The 18,380-nt window shown below is 37.3% G+C and overlaps 1 non-coding gene across 1 annotated transcript; it reads left to right on the forward strand.

Moving 5' to 3' along the window:
• Positions 1-12,315: 12,315 nt before the first annotated feature.
• LOC112798756 (small nucleolar RNA R71) lies at positions 12,316-12,419 on the forward strand. Its single transcript, XR_003200353.1, has one exon. It is a non-coding gene; the product is annotated as a small nucleolar RNA R71 (small nucleolar RNA).
• Positions 12,420-18,380: the final 5,961 nt, after the last annotated feature.

Below are 18,380 nucleotides of genomic sequence, written 5' to 3' on the forward strand. Positions count from 1 at the left end.
TCGCAAGGTGCGCGCACGCGTCCATGGGCGAGTTCAACTTCTTTGGCTTTTCATGATTTCTCCACTTTGCATGCTTTCCCTCTTCACTCCTTTGATCCATTCCTAGCCCTTTTCAATCTGAAATCACTAACATACATATCAAGGCATCTAATGGAATCAAGGAGAATTAGATTTAGCTATTTTAAGTCCTAAAAAGCATGTTTTCACATCTAAGCACAAATAAGGAGACAATCACAAAACTATGCTAATTCAATGGATAAATGTGGGTAAAATGTGTTAAAATCTCTTAAAATCAATGCAAGATAAACAATCAAAACGAGGTTTATCAGCAACATGGGGGAAAACCCCAGAGTAAAGTATCATCTCAAGTAATGGAGGAATCGTCAAGCTAGCGAAGCTAAAAGAGCGCTCTGTTGGGAGGCAACCCAACCTGAGGTAGTTTCCTTTTCATCTTCACCTCATTAAAAATCACAAGTTGTTTCCCCTGTATTGCGAGGAGCTAAGTTTGGTGTTCCACACCAAAACAATCAAGGAGTGAAAGTGTAATTCTAAGTTTGGTGTTCCACCAAAGATATTAGTTAGAATCACACTACACCCAAAAAAAAAAACATATTGCTAACTCCAACCAATCAAGGGAATCACTTAGCTGTAGTTTAATTTCCATTAAGAATTGTTTGGTTAACAACATGATATAAGGTTCTCTACATGTATGCAAACTTTTGTACTGGGTAAGAAACTAAGTTTGGTGTTCACACACCAAATTCAGTTTAGAAGTTCACTAGCATACATGCAAGCTAACTATTTTTCAAGTGCTTTGGGAACAAGCAACTTCCAATAACTTTATAGGAACCTTATGAGGAAATGGTGCACCTTCATACAAGGAGGTTAAGTAACAAAGACTATGGATGATGACAAAGAGGAGGACAACTAGAAACCATCACTCAAAGGTTGTATTATTACTTAATTCCATATGCTGAGAATGTAAAAAAAAAAAGGAAAATGTCTTTTCAATTCTGTCTTTAGTTCTTCATTGCTTAGGTCTATGTTATTGAGCCTAATGTCTTGAATGCTCACTGTCATCTTGCTTACTTGTATGCTTGTCTCTTTAAGTTAATCAAAAAATAAAATGTTATGGAAAGAACAAGAATGGAGTCATTTTGTGAAGTGCATTCTAAGTGTTTGTGGTAGGATGATTAGTAAGCTAAGTTGGTTCACCAAGAAAGGAAAGAAAGCAACTATCCATCCTAAGTCATAAATTTGAGACACATTCCTAGAGGCTAGCTAAATAATAAGATCCCAACAAGAAAAGAAAAAGAGTAATACAAGTGGAAATAAGAAAGGGAACACAAAAAGGAACAATGCTAGGCATCAAGGGTTGTGAAGCTGAGGCATGTGTCTGTGGTGTTTATGTACAAGGGATATACTTGGATGAATAAGCTCTTAGGGGTGCCTTATCACTTGGTAACTTGGATTAACTAATCCGGGATTATCAGCTGAAAATCCACTATCAAGAGTAACCCTTGTTACAGAGCACTTAGTAACCCAAAAAGGTGCTGGACACCAAGGTCTCAAGAAAGAAAGAATAACAAACTATGTGCCTGTGGTGTGTATGTACGAGGGAAAGAGACTTGAGGGAGTAAGTCCTTAGGGGTGTCTTAACACCTAGCACCTTAAAACCAACTGGTTTGGGAGTGTTGGCTGAAAGCTTATCATAAAAAGTCGCCCTCTTACAGAACACTTAGCCAAAAGAAAAATGTAATAAGCTTAAAGAGAAGGATCAATAAGAAAGAAGCCTCAAGGGATGCAATCAAGAGAGTGACTAGGGATTTGATAAAGGCTTGAAACCTAAAAGGAAAGAACCTAAGTTGCTATGCATGAAACTCCATGAACCATGAATGCTATTCCCATCTTTCTTCTTGTTCCTTTATTTCATTTTGCTTATGCTTCAGTACTTGCTTAGGAACAAGCAAGCTTTAAGTTTGGTGTTGTGATGCCAGGGCATCTAGGCCAGTTTTACTGACCTTTTCTTTACTGTTTTAGGGTAGTTTCATGCATTTTCTTAGTAAACAAGGCAAGTTTTGGGTGAAAATACACTTACACATTCATTCAAGCAACTATTGTGAATTTTGCATGATTTCATGAGATTTTTTGCCAGAATTACATGATATTTTAATGATGCATGATCTCATGATTTTGGCTAGAGCTTTGATGCACTTTAATTGCATGATTTCAGGACAAATGAAGCATGGAAGAATCACGTTAGCATTCATGTTAACTTAGTTAACGTGACTACTAACATGGGATGGCAATTGGCTTGCAACGTTAATGAGAAAAGTGATCACCAATAACGCCTGCGAAGCCACTTCATAGCCTACGTTAAGAGCCACGTTAACTAAGTTAACGTGGTACTTAACGTAGAAGGAAAGAAGGACTCCACGTTAATGAGAAATGTGAACTCCAATAACGTTGAGAAACTAGGCAATGCCCCATGTTAAGAGTCATGTTAACTAAGTTAACGTGAACTCTAACGTGGACAAGGATCATTTTCATTGCCTACATTAACTCTCACGTTAATATTGTTAACGTGAAAGTTAACGTGGAGTGGGGTTCAAAGAACCAACGTTAGTGACACTCACTTTTGTCACTAACGTTGGAAGATGGCTTCATTACTACGTTAAAAGCCACGTTAACTTAGTTAACATGGGTTCTAACGTAGAGGATTAAGGCAATTAGAGCATTAGTGACAAAGGTGAGTGTCACTAACGCTCTCGAAGGTGATAGGTGCCCACGTTAAGAGCTACGTTAGCTAAGCTAACGTAAGACTTAACGTAGGAGGAAAAAGGCAAGCAACGTTAATGGGAAAAGTGATTCTCATTTACGTTTGCGAAAAGGGGCACAAGCCAACGTTAATGGGAAAAGTGAGTCCCATTAATGTTGGCCAAGAATTGAGAAGGAACGTTAGAAGTCACGTTAAGACTTCTAACGTTGAGAATAACGTGGGCATATAAAGGTGGAACGTTAGTGGAAAAGGTAAATGCCACTAACGTTCTCGCACCCAGAAATGTATTACACGATTAATCTTACTAAATGCCCAAGCCTAATTCATATTTCTCTGCAAGCTGGGCCCACTAAAGATGAGGATTGCTTCAACTCAAGGTCTAAAGCCCACATCCAAGACTTGAAGAACTCACTAGAAGATCATGAAGAGTAGTATATATAGGAGTAGTTTTGAACTAGAAAAGAACTTTTGGCACCTGGGAGAACTACTCTTTGCATATTTACTTTTCTGTACTTCTAGCATGGATTATTCTTTTCTGCCATTTTTGATTCCTAGAGCTATGAACAACTAAACCCCTTTCATTGGGTTAGGGAGCTCTGCTATAATTTGATGGATCAATATTAGTTTTCATTCTTCTTCTTCTATCTTTTCTCTTGATTTTACTAGAAAGCTTTCAATCTTAATTCAATTGGTTAGTTATCTTGGAAAAGAAACTCTCCATAATTGGATCTCTTCGGAACCTTGGAAGAGGAATGAAGAAATCATGCTAGAATTGCTTTCTCATGCTGGACCAATTTGGGTTGGGATGGATATGTGACTATAATCCCCTCAATACTTGAATTGGGAAATGTATGTGGTATAATCAGTGACCATACTTTATCTCTTCTCATGAGCAATTGACCAAGGAATTGGCTATTGATCAAGATTTGAGAGATTGGATTACCAAGGAATTGGGATTCAATCACTTAAGATTGCCAAGGAGATCAATGAATGCATTGATTGAGGAAGAGATGAGAATGAACTTGATCCGGAGAATTGCAACATCTCCTAAACCCAATGATTCCCCCATTTCTGATCTTACCCATTCTCTTTAATTTTTGTCATTTACTTTTATGAGAATTACCCAATTCCCCATTTAAGATTCTGCACTTTAATTTTTGCCATTTACTTTCTAGTCATTTAAATTTCTGCATCTCAATCTAAATTCTGTTTAGCTCAGCTAGCATATTTTTCTAACTAAAGTTGCTTGACCAATCAATCTTTGTGGGATTCGACCTCACTCTATAGTGAGTTTTACTTGACGATAATTCGGTATACTTGCCGAAGGAAAATTTGTTGAGAGACAAGTTTCCATGCATCAGTCACAATCTGAAAAGGTTCACCCAGTTATGTGTCTGTGGCATGTATGTATCCGGTGGTAATACTGGAAGACAAAGTGCTTTGGGCCACGGCCAAGACTCATGAAGTAGCTATGTTCAAGAATCATCATACTTAACTAGGAGAATCAATAACACTATCTGGATTCTGAGTTCCTATAGAAGCCCATCATTCTGAATTTCAAAGGATAAAGTGAGATGCCAAAACTGTTCATAGGCAGAAAGCTAAAAGCCCCGCTCATCTAATTAATACTGATCTTCATAGATGTTTTTGGAATTTATTGCATATTCTCTTTTTTTTATCCTATTTGATCTTCAGTTGCTTGGGGACAAGCAACAATTTAAGTTTGGTGTTGTGATGAGCGGATAATTTATACGCTTTTTGGCATTGTTTTTAGTATGTTTTTAGTATGTTTTAGTTAGTTTTTATTACATTTTTATTAGTTTTTAGTTAAAATTCACTTTTCTGGACTTTACTATGAGTTTGTGTATTTTTCTGTGATTTCAGGTATTTTCTGGCTGAAATTGAGGGACCTGAGCAAAAATCTGATTCAGAGGCTGAAAAGGACTGCAAATGCTGTTGGATTCTGACCTTCCTGCACTCGAAGTGGATTTTCTGGAGCTACAGAAGCCGAATTGGCGCGCTCTTAACTGCGTTGGAAAGTAGATATCCTGGGCTTTCCATCAATGTATAATATTCCATATTTTGCCCGAGATTCAATGGCCCAAACCGGCGTTCCAAATCAGCTCAAGAATTCTGGCGTTTAACGCCGAAACTGGCACAAGAATGGGAGTTAAACGCCCAAACTGGCACAAAATCTGGCGTTTAACTCCAAGAAGAGTCTCTACACGAAAATGCTTCAATGCTCAGCCCAAGCACACACCAAGTGGGCCCAGAAGTGGATTTTTATGTCATTTACTCATCTTTGTAAACCCTAAGCTACTAGTTCTCTACAAATAGGACCTTTTTGTTATTGTATTAGACATCTTGGTTCTTCTGGTTCCCTCTCTGGGGCCGAAGCCAATGATCACCATTATCACTTATGTATTTTCAACGGTGGAGTTTCTACACACCATAGATTAAGGTGTGGTGTTCTGCTGTACATCGAGTATTAATGCAATTACTATTGTTCTTCTATTCAATTCAGCTTATTCTTGTTCTAAGATATTCATTCGCACCCAAGAACATGATGAATGTGATGATTATGTGACGCTCATCATAATTCTCACTTATGAATGCGTGCCTGACAACCACTTCCATTCTACAAGCAAACAAGGCTTGAATGTTTATCTCTTGGATTTCTTAACCGGAATCTTCGTGGTATAAGCTAGAATTGATGGCGGCATTCAAGAGAATCCGGAAGGTCTAAACCTTGTCTGTGGTATTCTGAGTAGGATTCGAGGATTGAATGACTGTGACGAGCTTCAAACTCGCGATTATGGGGCGTTAGTGATAGACGCAAAAGAATCACTGGATTCTATTCCGACATGATCGAGAACCGACAGCTGAATAGCCGTTCTGTGACAGAGCGCGTTGAACATTTTCACTGAGAGGATGTGACTGTAGCCATTGACAACGGTGATGCCCAACATACAGCTTGCCATGGAAAGGAGTAAGAAGGATTGGATGAAGACAGTAGGAAAGCAGAGAGACGGAAGGGACAAAGCATCTCCATACGCTTATCTGAAATTCTAATTAATGAATTACATAAGTATCTCTATCTTTATTTTATGCTTTATTCATAAATCATTCATAACCATTTGAATCTGCCTGAATGAGATTTACAAGATGACCATAGCTTGCTTCTTACCAACAATCTCCGTGGGATTGACCCTTACTTGCGTAAGGTTTATTACTTGGACGACCCAGTGCACTTGCTGGTTAGTTGTGCGAAGTTGTGATAAAGAGTTGAGATTGCAATTGAGCGTACCATGTTGATGGTGCCATTGATGATCACAATTTCGTGCACCAGGAGGCTACCCAGGCAGAGGCACCTCCAGAGACTCAGGCTTCTACAAAGCCACAGCTAGAGCCGCAGCCATAGCCAGAGCCCCAACCAGATACAGATGTCGACCCTTTCACCTAGGCTTACTTTTAGCATCGGGGACGATGCTTCATTCTAAGTATGGGGAGGTCGACGTCATCGGTGGAGTTTACATTTTGGGTGAAAATTTTTGGACTTCAGCTTAGCCACTTTATTTTGTCTTATTTTAGTACTTGACTCTCATTTACTATACTTTGGATTATTGTATTTTGGATACTTTTAGTTTATTGCACTTTGCACCTCTAGTTGTGTATATTTTGAGATTCTTAGTTCAATTTACATTTTTGGTTGATATCATTTATATATAGTCTTTTAGTTTATGAGTTTAGTTGTTATTAGGAAAAAAACATGGATTATTAAGCTTAGTTTACTCTTTTTGCTTATGAGAGTTGGTTTGATTGAAAAAGGGATTAAACTAAGGATTGTTACTTTTCTCAATCACAACATTACATTTAGGAAATAAGCTTTGTCAAAATATTAAAATTTTCCAAGAAATTACTTATAGGACCCCAATTGAGTTGAGTGAAAAATTTTGTTTTCATTGAACTTGCTCGATGGTGCACGAAATTGTGATCATGAACAATGGCGCCAAAAACTTGGTAGCGCTCTCAAACGTGAATCACACTTAGTCACAACTCCGCACAACTAACCAGCAAGTGCACTGGGTCATCCAAGTAATACCTTACGTGAGTAAGGGTCGATCCCACGGAGATTGTTGGTATGAAGCAAGCTATGGTCATCTTGTAAATCCCAGTCTGGCGGATTCAAATGTATTAAGAAATTATAGTGTACGAAAATTAATAATAAATAAACAGGAAATAAAGATAGAGTTACTCATGTAATTCAATGGTGGGGATTTCAGATAAGTGTTTGGAGGTGCTGTGTTCCTTCCGAATCTCTTCTTTCCAACTGCTTTTATCCAATCTTTGTCACTCCTTTCTATGGTAAGCTGTATGTAGGGCATCACCATTTTCAATGGCTACATCCCATCCTCTTAGTGAAAAAGGTCCAAATGCTCTGTCATGGCACGGCTAATCATCTGTCGGTTCTCGATCATGTTGGAATAAAATCTATTGATTCTTTTGCGTTTGTCATCACGCCCAATAATCGCGAGTTTGAAGCTCGTCACAGTCATTCAATCCCTGAATCCTACTCGAAATACCACAGATAAGGTTTAGACTTTTCGGATTCTCATGAATGCCGCTATTAATCTAGCTTATACCACGAAGATTCTGATTAAGGAATCCAAGAGATATGCGCCCGGTCTAAGGTAGAACAAAAGTGGTTGTCAGTCACGCATTCATAGGTGAGAATGATGATGAGTGTCACGGATCATCACATTCATCATGTTGAAGTACAATGAATATCTTAGAATAAGAACAAGCAGAATTGAATAGAAAATAGTAGTAATTGCATTGAAACTTGAGGTACAGCAGAGCTCCACACCCTTAATCTATGGTGTGTAGAAACTCCACCGTTAAAAATACATAAGTGATGAAGGTTCAGGCATGGCCGAATGACCAGCCCGCAAAACGTGATCAATAGTCTCCTAAGATGAATAATAAAATAAAACTGAGACCAAAGATATCTAATACAATAGTAAAGCGTCCTATTTATACTAGACTAGCTACTAGGGTTTACAGAAGTAAGTAATTGATGTAGAAATTCACTTCCGGGGCCCACTTGGTGTGTGCTTGGGCTGAGCTTGAGCTTTACACGAGCTGAGGCTTCTTTTGGAGTTGAACGCCAAGTTGTAACGTGTTTTTGGGATTCAACTCTGGTTCGTGACGTGTTTCTGGCATTTGACTCCAGAATGCAACATGGTACTGGCGTTGAGCGCCAGTTTACATCATCTAATCACGAATAAAGTATGAACTATTATATATTGCGGGAAAGCTCTAGATGTCTACTTTCCAACACCGTTGAGAGCGTGCCATTTGAAGTTCTGTAACTCCAGAAAATCCATTTCGAGTGCAGGGAGGTCAGAATCCAACAGCATCAGTAGTCCTTTGTCAGCCTTTTATAAGAGTTTTGCTCAGGTCCCTCAATTTCAGTCAAAAATTACCTGAAATCACAGAAAAACACCCAAACTCATAGTAAAGTCCAGAAATGTGAATTTAGCATAAAAAGTAATGAAAACATCCCTAAAAGTAGCTAGATCCTACTAAAAACTACCTAAAAACAATGCCAAGAAGCGTATAAATTATTCGCTCATCACAACACCAAACTTAAATTGTTGCTTGTCTCCAAGCAACTGAAAATAAATTAGGATAAAAATAAGAGAATATACTATAAATCCCAAAATATCCATGAATATTAATTCTAATTAGATGAGCGAGACTTGTAGCTTTTTACCTCTGAACAGTTTTGGCATCTCAATTTTTGCCTTGAAGTTTAGAATGATTGGCATCTCTAGGACTTAGAATTTCAGATAGTGTTATTGATTCTCCTAGTTAAATTTTTTTTTATTCTTGAACACAACTACTTTTATGAGTCTTGGCCGTGGCCCTAAGCATTTTATTTTCGAGTATTACCACCGGATACATAAATGCCACAGACACATGACTGGGTGACCCTTTTCAGATTGTGACTCAGCTTTGCTAAAGTCCCCAGTTAGAGGTGTCCAGAGCTCTTAAGCACACTCTTTTTGCTTTGGATCACGACTTTAACCACTCAGTCTCAAGCTTTTCACTTGGACCTGCATGCCACAAGCACATGGTTAGGGACAGCTTGATTTAGCCGCTTAGGCTTGGATTTTTTTTCCTTTGGCCCTCCTATCCATTGATGCTCAAAGCCTTGGATCCTTTTTACCCTTACCTTTTGGTTTTAAGGGCTATTGGCTTTTTCTACTTGCTTTTTCTTTTTCTTCCTAAATTTTTTTTTGCCCATTTTTTTCGTAAGCTTTTGCTTTTTCACTGCTTTTTCTTGCTTCAAGAATCAATTTTCATGATTTTTCAGATTGTCAATAACATTCTCTTTGTTTATCATTCTTTCAAGAGCCAACAATTTTAATATTCATAAACAACAAGATCAAAATTATGCACTGTTCAAGCATTCATTCAGAAAACAAAAAGTATTGTCACCACATCAATATAATTAAACTAAATTCAAGGATAATTTTGAAATTTATGTACTTCTTGTTCTTTTGAATTAGAAACATTTTTTATTTAAGAGAGGTGAAGGATTTATGGAATTATTCATAGCCTTAAGACATAGTTACTACATACTAATGATCATGTAGGAAAGACACAAACATAAATAAACATTAAGCATAAAAATTGAAAACAGCAAATAAATAGACAAGGAGATTAAGGAATGAGTCCACCTTAGTGTGGGTGGCGTCTTCCTCTTGAAGAACCAAAGGTGCTCTTGAGCTTCTCTATGTCTCTTCCTTGCCTCTGTTGCTTGATCCCTAGTGATTTTGGTGCTCTTATCCTTAGTTGCTCCCAATAGTTGTGTGGAGGAAAATGTATCCCCTGAGGTATCTCAGGGATTTTTTGATGAGGGAATTCCTCATGCTCTCTTGATGTGCAATCAAATGCTCTTCTACAGAGCTATGGACCCTTGAGATGAGTTTCTCAATCTCCCATGATTCAGAGGTGGAAGCAATTGTCTCCCCTTTTCTCTTTTTTTTTGAGGTTTTTCTGGCCTTAGGTGCCATCAATGATTATGGAAAAACAAAAAAGCTATGCTTTTACCACACCAAACTTAGAATGTTGCTCGCCCTCGAGCAAAGAAGAAAGAATGGAAGGAGAAGAAAATATGGAGGAGAGGGAGACATGTGTATGTTTCGGCCATATGGGTGGGATTGGGTAGGGACGAGATGGATGGATGTGAGTGATGAAGAGGTGATGGGGAAGAGAGATTGAGGTGATTGGTGAAGAAGAGAGAAGGTGAGTTGAGGTAGGTGGGGATCCTGTGGGGTCCACAGATCCTGAGGTGTCAAGGATTTTCATCCTTGCACCAATGCGGCGTGTAAAATGCCCTATGCATGCAATCCTGGCGTTTAACACCAGATTGGTGCTTGTTTCTGGCGTTAAACGCCAGCTCTAAGCTTGTTCTGGGCATTCAACGCCCATCTGCAGCATGTTTCTGGCGTTGAACGCTAGCTTTCCTCAGTGTGCAATCCTGGCATTTAAACGCCAGATTGCTGCATATTTTTGGCGTTCAGCGCTAGATCCATGCTCTGTTCTGGCGTTGGACGCTAGCCAGATGCTCCTTAGTGGCGTTTAAACGCTAGTAAGTCCTTCCTCCAGGGTGTGATTTTTCTTCTGCTATTTTTGATTCTGTTTTTAATTTTAGTATTTTTTTTGTGACTCCACATGATCATGAACCTAATAAAACATAAAAGAACAATAAAAAGAAAAATAACATTAGATAAATAAAAATTGGGTTGCCTCCCAATAAGCGCTTCTTTAATGTCAATAGCTTGACGGTGGGCTCTCATAGAGCCACACAGGTGATCAGGTCAATGTTGTAGACTCCCAACACCAATCTTAGAGTTTGGATGTGGGGATTCAACACCAAACTTAGAGTTTGGCTGTGGCCTCTCAACACCAAACTTAGAGTTTGATTGTGGGGGCTTTGTTTGACTCTGTACTGAGAGAAGCTTTTCATGCTTCCTCTCCATTATTAAAGAAGAAGATCCTTGAGCCTTAAACACAAGGTAGTCCCCATTCAATTGAAGGACTAATTCTCCTCTGTTAACATCTATCACAGCTCCTGCTGTGACTAGGAAAGGTCTTCCAAGGATGATGCATCCATCCTCCTCCTTCCTAGTGTCTAAGATTATGAAATTAGCAGGGATGTAAAGGCCTTCAACCTTTACCAACACGTCCTCTACCAATCCATAAGCTTGTCTTACTGACTTGTCTGTCATTTGTAATGAAAATATGGCAGGCTGTACCTCAATGATCCCCAGCTTCTCCATTACAGAGAGTGGCATAAGATTTATGCCTGACCCCAGGTCAAACAGAGCTCTTTTAATGATCATGGTGCTTATGGTGCAGGGTATTATGAATTTACCAGGATCTTGTTTCTTTTGAGGTAAAGTTGGCTGAACCCATGTATCTAGTTCACTAATGAGTAAGGGAGGTTCACCTTCCCAAGTCTCATTACCAAACAACTTGGCATTCAGCTTCATTATGGCTCCTAGATATTGAGCAACTTGCTCTCCAGTTACATCTTCATCCTCTTCAGAGGAAGAATAGTCTTCAGAGCTCATGAATGGCAAAAGGAGGTTTAATGGGATCTCTAAGGTCTCTATATGAGCCTCAGATTCCTTTAGGTCCTCAATAGGGAACTCCTTCTTGCTTGAGAGACGTCCCATGAGGTCTTCCTCATTGGGATTCACGTCCTATCCTTCCTCTCTAGGTTCAGCCATATTGATTATATTAATGGCCTTGCACTCTCTTTTTGGATTTTCTTCAGTATTGCTTGGGAGAGTACTAGGAGGAGTTTCAGTGATTTTCTTACTCAGCTGGCCCACTTGTGCCTCCAGATTTCTGATGGAGGACCTTGTTTCACTCAAGAAACTTAAGGTGGCCTTAGACAGATCAGAGACTAAATTTGCAAAGTTAGAGGTACTATGTTCATAATTCTCTGTCTATTGCTGAGAAGATGATGGATAAGGTTTGATATTACTGAGCCTATTTCTTCCACCATTATTAAAGCCTTGTTGAGGCTTTTGTTGATCATTTCCTGAGAAATTTGGATGATTTCTCCATGATGAATTATCGGTGTTTCCATAAGGTTCTCAGGATCATAAGCTTCTTCTTCAGAAGATGCCTATTTAGTACTGTTGGATGCATTTTTCCATCCATTCAGACTTTGAGAAATCATGTTGACTTGCTGAGTCAACATTTTGTTCTGAGCCAAAATGGCATTCAGAGCATCAATTTCAAGAACTCTCTTCCTTTGAGGCATCCCATTATTCACGAAATTCCTCTCAGAAGTATACATGAACTGGTTATTTGCAACCATGTCAATAAGTTCTTGAGCTTCTGCAGGAGTTTTCTTTAGGTGAATGGATCCACCTGCAGAATGGTCCAGTGACATCTTAGAGAACTCAGATAGACCATAATAGAATATATCTATCATGGTCTATTTTGAAAACATGTCAAAAGGACATCTTTTGGTCATTTGCTTGTATCTTTCCCAAGCTTCATAGAGTGATTCACCATCTTTTTGTTTGAAGGTCTAAACATCCACTCTAAGCTTGCTCAGCTTTTGAGGAGGAAAGAACTTAGCCAAGAAGGCCATGACCAGCTTATCCCAGGAGTCCAGGCTATCTTTAGGTTAAGAGTCCAACCATGCTCTAGCTCTGTCTCTTACAACAAAAGGGAAAAGCATGAGCCTGTAAACTTCAGGATCTACTCCATTTGTCTTTACAGTCTCACAGGTATGCAAGAACTCAGTTAAAAACTGATAGGGATCTTCTGATGGAAGTCCATGAAACTTGCAGTTTTGTGGCATTAGAGCAACTAGTTGAGGTTTCAGCTCAAAATTGTTTGCCCCAATGATAGGGATTGAGATGCTTCTTCCATCAAACTTGGAAGTAGGTGTAGTATAATCACCAAGCATCCTCCTTGCATTATTGTTGTTAGGTTTGGCTGCCATCTCCTTCTCTTGTTTGAAAATTTCAGTAAGGTTGTCTCTGGATTGCTGTAATTTGGCTTCTCTTAGTTTTCTCTTTAGAGTCCTTTCAGGTTCAGGTTCAGCTTCAACAAGAATGCCTTTTTCCTTGTTCCTGCTCATATGAAAGAGAAGAAAACAAGAAAAGAATAGAAGAGGAATCCTCTATGTCATAGTAAAGAGGTTCCTTATTATTAGTAGAAGAAGAAAGGGAATAAAGAAAGGAGAATCCAAACAGAAGGGTGAGGATAGGGGTAGTGAGTTGAGATGAAGAGAGGTGAAGAGAAGTGTTAGTAAATAAATAAATAAATAGAGGAAGATGAGAGAGAGAATTCGAAAATTAATTTTTGAAAAGCAGTTAATGATTTCGAAAATTAAAGTTGAAATAGAATTAAAATTAAAATTAAAAACAATTAGTTAATTTAAAAAGAATTTTAAAAAAGGGATGAGATATTTTCGAAAAGTAGAGAGGGAAAAGTAGTTAGGTGGTTTTGAAAGAGATAAGAAACAAACAAAAAGTTAATTAGTTAGTTGAAAAAGATATTAAAATCAAATTTGAAAAGATAAGAAGATAAGAAGTTAGATAAGGTATTTTGAAATCAAATTTTTGAAAAAGATAAAATTTTGAAAAAGATATGATATAAAAGATATGATAAAAAGATATGATAAAAAGATATGGTTGAAAAAGATTTAATTTTTAAAATTAAAATTAATTACTTAACTAATAAGAAACTAAAAGATATGATTCTAGAATTTAAAGATTGAACCTTTCTTAACAAGAAAGTAACAAACTTCAAATTTTTGAATCAATCATATTAATTGTTAGCAAAATTTTTCAAAAATAAAGATAAAATTAAGAAAAATATTTTTGAAAAATAACTTAAAAAACAAATTTCGAAAATTAATAAAAAAATGAAAAAGATTTGATTTTTGAAAAAGTTTTGAAAAGATAAGATTTTTTAAATTTTAAAATTTGACTTGACTTACAAGAAACAACTAATTTTAAAAATTTTTGACTAAGTCAACCCAAATTTTCGAAATTTTGAGAGAAAAAAAGAAAAGATATTTTTTATTTTTGAATTTTTAATTATGAGAGAGAAAAACACAAATATGACCCAAAACATGAAAATTTTGGATCAAAACCAATGATGCATGCAAGAACACTATGAATGTCAAGATGAACACCAAGAACACTTTGAAGATCATGATGAACATCAAGAACATATTTTTGAAAAATTTTTTATGCAAAGAAAACATGCAAGACACCAAACTTAGAAATCTTTAATGCTTGGACAATATGAATGCAAGAATACACATGAAAAACAATAAAAGACACAAAACAAGAAAACATCAAGATCAAACAAGAAAACTTACCAAGAACAACTTGAAGATCATGAAGAACACTATGAATGCATGAATTTTCGAAAAATGCAAGAAAAAATTTTTAAACATGCAATTGACACCAAACTTATAAATTGACTTAAGACTCAAACAAGAAACACATAATATTTTTCGTTTTTATGATTTTATGATTTTTTTGAATTTTCTTTTATATTTTTTGAAAAACATATAGGAAAAAGAAAGTAATGAATCCAAAGTCCTCAATCAAAAATCCTATGAATTAGCCATGGCTTAATAGCCAGCCAAGCGAAAACATGTTATATGAAACTCTAGGATTCATTCTTGAAAACTCTGAAAATTTTCGAAAATTGGTGAGAAATTTTGAAAAATATTTTTGAAAAATTTTTGAAAAGAAAATAAAAAAGAAAATTACCTAATCTGAGCAACAAGATGAACCGTCAGTTGTCCATACTCGAACAATCCCCGGAAACGGCGCCAAAAACTTGGTGCACTAAAATTGTGATCATCAACAATGGCGCCAAAAACTTGGTAGCGCTCTCAAACGTGAATCACACTTAGTCACAACTCCGCACAACTAACCAGCAAGTACACGGGGTCGTCCAAGTAATACCTTACGTGAGTAAGGGTCGATTCCACGGAGATTGTTGGTATGAAGCAAGCTATGGTCATCTTGTAAATCCCAGTCAGGCAAATTCAAATGTATTAAGAAATTATAGTGTATGAAAATTAATAATAAATAAATAGGAAATAAAGATAGAGTTACTCATGTAATTCAATGGTGGGGATTTCAGATAAGTGTATGGAGGTGCTGTGTTCCTTCTGAATCTCTACTTTCCTACTGCTTTTATCCAATCTTTGTCACTCCTTTCTATGGCAAGCTGTATGTAGGGCATCACCGTTGTGAATGGCTACATCCCATCCTCTCAGTGAAAAAGGTCCAAATGCTCTGTTATGGCACAGTTAATCATTTGTCGGTTCTCGATCATGTTGGAATAGAATCCATTTATTCTTTTGCGTTTGTCATCACGCCCAACGATCGCGAGTTTGAAGCTCGTCACAGTCATTCAATCCCTGAATCCTACTCGGAATACCACAGACAATGTTTAGACTTTCCGGATTCTCATGAATGCCACCATCAATCTAGCTTATACCACGAAGATTCTGATTAAGAAATCTAAGAGATATGCGCCCGGTCTAAGGTAGAACGGAAGTGGTTGTCAGTCACGCATTCATAGGTGAGAATGATGATGAGTGTCATGGATCATCACATTCGTCATGTTGAACTGCAACGAATATCTTAGAATAAGAACAAGCGGAATTGAATAGACAATAGTAGTAATTGCATTGAAACTTGAAGTACAGTAGAGCTCCACACCCTTAATCTATGGTGTGTAGAAACTCCACCATTAAAAATACATAAGTGATGAAGGTTCAGGCATGGCTGAATGGCCAGCCCCCAAAACATGATCAATAGTCTCCTAAGATGAATAATAAAATAAAACTGCGACCAAAGATATCTAATACAATAGTAAAGCGTCCTATCTATACTAGACTAGCTACTAGGGTTTACAGAAGTAAGTAATTGATGCAGAAATCCACTTCCGGGGCCCACTTGGTGTGTGCTTGGGCTGAGCTTGAGCTTTACACGAGCTGAGGATTCTTTTGGAGTTGAACGCCAAGTTGTAACGTGTTTTTGGTGTTCAACTCTGGTTCGTGACGTGTTTCTAGCGTTTGACTCCAGAATGCAGCATGGAACTGGTGTTGAGCGCCAGTTTACGTCATCTAATCACGAATAACGTATGGACTATTATATATTGCTGGAAAGCTCTGGATGTCTACTTTCCAAATCCGTTGAGAGTGCACCATGTGGAGTTCTCTAGCTCCAGAAAATCTATTTCGAGTGCAGGGAGGTCAGAATCCAACAGCATCAGCAGTCCTTTGTCAGCCTTTTATCAGAGTTTTGCTCTAGTCCCTCAATTTCAGCCAGAAATTACCTGATATCATAGAAAAACACACAAACTCACAGTAAAGTCCAAAAATGTGAATTTAGCATAAAAACTAATGAAAACATCCCTAAAAGTAGCTAGATCCTACTAAAAACTACCTAAAAACAATACCGAAAAGCATATAAATTATCCGCTCATCACTTGAATTATATCTTGTGGAACATGTTTTGAGCTAAGAACACAAGCTTGTGAGTTTTGAACCTAATGATGTGGTTACATCTTATACCACTTTACTTTCCTTCTTGTGTGCATTATTCTCTTTCTATGATTGTGATCTTGGATTTGTTTGAATCTTTATGCCCATTATTCCTTGTATACATGCAATTAAATAACTGAGGCCATTGTTCATTTAGCTCACTTACCCAAATAGCCTACCTTTCATCAACCATTGTTAGCCAATTTTGAGCTTATTTTAATCCCCTTTGTTCTCAATACTAGCACATTACAAGCCTTAAAGCGAAAAACAATAATTGTCCTTAATCTAGATAGTTGATTAGCTTAGGCTAGTGAGTGTGTATCATTCAAGTGTGGGGAAACTTGGGACATTAGTTGGGAAAAGGTGTGTGTTATATTTTTGTTGAAAATATTGGGAATTGGGTATATACACATGTGTTAATTAAATGTAAAACCATACCCATTGATGCTTTTGTGTACACCTTATTGCAAAAAAATGAGAAAAAAGAAAAAGAAAAAAATATATATCAAAAGAAAAGAAAAAGAAAAAAAAGAATATAGAGAGAAAAGAAAAAGAAAAAGAAATAAAAAGGGGACAAAATGTCCCAAAGTAAAGTTCAATAAAATTAATGCATATGAGTTGTAATCAAGAAGAGAATGCATGAGTATGTGAAAATAGTGAAGAATAGGTAGTTAAGTTAGCTTTGAAATTGTATAGGTTGTCGTATAGGCTAGGTGGGATGTTTAAGTTGATCAAAGATTCAAATCTCAGGCTCACTTGACCATATGCATCCTACCTTGACCCTAGCCCCATTACAACCCAAGAAAAGGCCTCATGATATTTGTATGCATGCATTGAATAATTGTTGATTGTTAGATGAAAAACAAATCTTGGAAAGCATTATTAGGAGAGAATTGAGTGAATCAACCCTAAAAACTTGAGAGATTAGAGCGGATACACATCTGGTGAGGGTTCGATTGCTTAATTACATGTTTTCACCATGATCATCCCTTCTCTTGGAAGTTTGTTTAATCTTTAATAACTCAATTCAATTATGGACTGGCTTGGTTGTTAATACCCTTAGCCCATATGCTCATATTGGTTTTCTTGGGAATTGATTTATTTTTGATCAAGTATTTGCATCCATATAGGTATTTGCATTTAGATGATTGCATGTAAGTAGATTGCATATAGTTGGTTGCATTGAATAAATGATAGTACCCTTTGCCTCTTTCTTAGTTAAGCATGAGGACATGCTTGATTTAAGTGTGGGGAGATTTGATGCACCACTATTTCATGGTACAATTTGTGCTTAAATTAGGTGGATTTTATCCACTTTCCCCACATTTATTCAAGGAAATAGCAAGGTTTTGTAATCTTCTCCTAAATTGTGCATATGTGTAAAAACATGCTTTTTCGGCCTTTAAATTGTTAATTTTGATTCACCTTTGATTCCAATAGACGCCTTGATGTGTTTGTTAGTGATTTCAGGATGAAAAGGCTAGGAATGGACCAAAGGAGTGAAGAAAAAAGCATGCAAAGTGGAGAAATCATGGAAAAACCAAGGATTTGGGATGCACTCATCGACGCTCACGTACAGCAGACGCACACGCGTGGAAAGTGAAGTTGCATGGCGACGTGTACGCGTACATGACGCGTACGAATGGATAGCAAATTGTCAAGCGACGCGTGTGCGTGACCCACACGTACACGTCGGTGCTCGCACGTGACCCACTTAAAGTGAATCCGCTGGGGGCGATTTCTGGGCTTCCCAGCAGGCCCATATCCAACTCATTTCTGATGCTATTAAACCTAATGATTGAAGTGGAATTGGGCATCTATCCATCTAGTTAGTGATAGTTTTGTTTTGAATCATGTTTTTGTTAGTTTCTAGAGAGAGAACCTCTCTCTTCTCTCTAGAATTAGGATTAGGATTAGGTTTAATTCATGCTTTGATCTATTTTTTTTCTCTTCAATTCCTTGTTCTTCTACCGTTCCTTTCTC

Source organism: Arachis hypogaea, chromosome 4 (assembly GCF_003086295.3).
Source record: "Arachis hypogaea cultivar Tifrunner chromosome 4, arahy.Tifrunner.gnm2.J5K5, whole genome shotgun sequence".
Classification (NCBI taxonomy): Eukaryota; Viridiplantae; Streptophyta; class Magnoliopsida; order Fabales; family Fabaceae; genus Arachis; species Arachis hypogaea.